This window comes from Alligator sinensis, unplaced genomic scaffold, assembly GCF_000455745.1.
Source record: "Alligator sinensis unplaced genomic scaffold, ASM45574v1 scaffold499_1, whole genome shotgun sequence".
Lineage (NCBI taxonomy): Eukaryota > Metazoa > Chordata > Crocodylia > Alligatoridae > Alligator > Alligator sinensis.
Genome location: NW_005841864.1, coordinates 1,697,303 through 1,700,701, shown reverse-complemented (window position 1 = coordinate 1,700,701; position 3,399 = coordinate 1,697,303). Strand labels below are relative to the sequence as shown.

At 40.0% G+C, this 3,399-nt stretch overlaps 1 long non-coding RNA gene across 1 annotated transcript in view; it reads left to right on the top strand.

The window, feature by feature from the left end:
- The window catches only part of LOC112552129, a 14,389-nt gene extending 11,288 nt beyond the window's left edge, over positions 1 to 3,101 (top strand). Inside the window, exons 2-3 of the long non-coding RNA XR_003096490.1 lie at positions 1,643 to 1,806; positions 2,992 to 3,101. This is a non-coding gene — a long non-coding RNA (uncharacterized LOC112552129). The remainder of the gene's footprint in view (positions 1 to 1,642; positions 1,807 to 2,991) is intronic.
- Positions 3,102 to 3,399: the final 298 nt, after the last annotated feature.

The window sequence follows — 3,399 nt, the reverse complement described above, 5'->3', positions numbered from 1 at the left end:
CCCCTGCTGACAGTGCCAGTGGCATCTGTTGGAGTTCCCTACTTACCACTGCCACCACGCTCCCACTGCCACCAGCACCGCTGTGCCCCGCCAACCTCCAGGGGCATGAGGTGTTCATGCAGGGCACCCACTCCTCCAAAGCACCCCCCACATCCGCAGTCCCCCCACACCTACCCACACAGTGACTCACATCCCCCCACATTCCTCCACACCCACCCACATCCCCCCCCACCCTCCTTCCCACCTCTTCCTGCAAACCACACATCTCCCTATCACACACCCACCATATGATAAGGAAATCAAAATCAAACATTTAAACACATAGATATTTAGGATTACTTTTATTATGATACTAGAGATACTGGCAGGCTTCCAGATTTCTTTAACATTGTAAATATAGCAATAAAACATTGCCCAACTGATCAATCCCCCTTTCTCTCTCTTTTGTCCTAATTTTGTAAGAATGTGGATTTGGAGGTATTTTAAAAAGTGAATTTGGGATGCTGCTTCAGCAGTTTGGCTGACACAAGAGGCTAGTGTCCCCAGATATCAAATGGCTGGGCCCAGAAGCTCCTGAGGGCAAGTAATCCTGAGCTGCTGGCCAGGGAAGGTTTTTATATTGCTGGGGAAAGCACAGGTGCTGGACCCAGGCTCTAGCTCCCCCTGGCTGCAGATCTGAGAGCAGCCAGGCAGAGTTATTTTGCCCCAAGTGGCACAATTTGCTCCACAACAAAGTGCATGTCTGAGCATGTGTGCTGAGGCAAAAAGCCCCAGCTCAAATTTGCACCACTTCTATTTGAGCTGCTGCAAGCATACGTGCTTGCCTATGTGAATGTGCCCCTAGGGCTCAGCTGCTTCTGTAGGCATCTTGCCCCCATTTTGCTATTAGACCCATGCCATAACTTATACTCATTTGAACCAGCTACATGAATATTGGTAAAAAGCAGAGGCACTGAAGAAATAGACTCAATCTCAGGACAGCAGAATTCCTGGGCTCCATCCTTGGGCAAAAGTGGAGACCTAGAGTCTATTATGCAGAGGGGGTATACTACTAGAAAGGTCACAAGAGCCAGAGTACACTCCACACTACTGTGGCATTTATTTTGAAGTGGCACTATTCCAAATGCACAAAATTAAGATTCACCTTAAATGAGTAGTCTGAAATTGCTTTTAGTTAAATTATTTTTCAGCATTCTTTTGGTAATGGAGTAGACAGCAAGAGATAACAGAATTACTAATGTTATTGCCACTAAGAAACAAATAAGGCAATTAAAAGCACATACATACACAGAGATTCTTTGCCTTTTGTGAACAGTCTTTCTAGAAAGGTAAGTTTCTCTGAGGTATTTCACTATAGACTTCCCTAGAAAGCTACAACAACTTAGAATTAGGAGTGATGACTGCTGAATTACCAGCACCGACTTTATTTATTTTTTAAATATGAGAGGGAATCTAAAATTCACTTCCGCTAAGAACTAAATAACCCAGTCATTTACTTTTCAAGTTCCAGCTCTTCTTAGGCACATAGAGCTAAAAGCATCTAGGCTATTTGCACTTCATTAGATTGCAGTGTGACTAACTATTGTTTTAAAACCAGTTAAGCTAATAACATAGGGTGAAATCTTGTCCTTCTCCTCCGCAGGTGCAGAGGCCCTTTACAGCAGCAGAACACACACCTGCATATCCCATTTTTACAAGAATTATTTCCATTCTGGTTTAGGAGGTTGTCTCCTATGGATCTCAGCCATTCAGTTTCCCAAGGAGAAGGAAGTTTACAAAAAAGAGGCTTCTGACTCTACATAAGAGGTCAAAGAGACTCTTAACAGTGTGACTTAAGGACAGGAGGATTCTTTCTTTATGTGGTACCTGTACTGAATTTAACTCTTAAGCTTGTAAAGCAGAATGTTATATCTGGAGACAATTCCAGACACTGCTTAGAAAAATGGAGCAGGCCAAAGAAAGTTCTCTCTCTTACTGACACTGTTCTTTTTCATTAATCTTTGAGTGATAACTGGTAATAAACTGTATATCTCTATCTCTGCTAACTAAATAAACTAACTTTCACAGATGATTCATTAACTAGCATGGATATTTATTATCAATTTTGAGATGCATCATTAAACTGTTAGGAAATCTACGTATTAGAAGCTTGATCCAACTGTCACTAGAGCCAGTGGAGAAACAAGTCAATGACTTCAGTAGGATCTGGGTCAGGCTCAAACATGCAGATATTCCGCTTGCATATTGGGCTCTGAGGATGGGCATTGACTGGGCATCTGAGATTCTGATTGGGCTTCTCAGGTCTAAATGAAAAGTCATCCAAAATGCTCCTGATAAATTTTAAAGATAGTAAGATTTATGATTACACTGGTTACAATAGTAAACAATGGAAAGATTAGCATCTATATAAAATAATTAGTTCAATGTAACTTTCTTACCTGTTTCTACAAGGATTTTTTCAAGGAGAAGATTTTAAAATTTAAAGATAAATGTATAAAGTAAAAATAGCAATTTCTATGTCATTTTTCACGCAGTCTTCAGGCCCATACAAGAATTAATGTTAAACATTTTGTGACTTGAGAGAAATAGCTCACTTTCTTCATATTCCTATGTTAGCTCCAATGATCTAATGAACTAAAGTCAACCAAACACAGGCAGATCTTACATTTAGCAAAACGTTAAAGAAAATAGTGCGACCAGGCATGAGTGAGTCACATTTCTGTAGTTGTGTTTGTACACAGTACTATGACTCCTGGTCTGAATTGTGGAGAACAATGAGGAGAGAGATGTCTTAGTGGAGGGGGATGTCTTAAACGAAACAAGTATCAAACAGGCTTAATTTCCAGATTTAAACAATAGCACTTAAGAATAACCTATACTTAAAAACATAAAACCCACAAATAAGCAGTAAGACTGCTTGACCTATATTCAAGGCAATTGTTAGTTTTCACCTTCAGTATTTAAATCTAGTTCTGTTTCATTCTGTTTCAGTGGATCACAGTGCTTCACCCAGGAATGTCTCAGATAATTTGGCTTCCATGAAAAAAGTTCTCTCATTGCAGTATCTTCACACTGTAGCAAGGTATAATACTCCAGATTTACCACCCTGCTTGGACAAAAGAATTAGCTGAAATGGAGAGAAAATCCTTTCTTTTATGGTAAGTGGCTGCAGAGGTATCAGTTCATCTGGGGGTGTATCTGTATCAGCAAGGCCCTGTTATTTTGAGAAATAAAGTAGTTATATTAATATATTACGTGGAAAAAATGAGTATTTGCCTTCTCTGGTATTCCCACTGCTGGGCCTGCCTGATTAGAATTTTTTTTCAAGTATATACATATACTGTTCCCCTTTTACATTTTCTTCTTAAATAGCTTAGCACGCATTTTAGGAATCCTGTG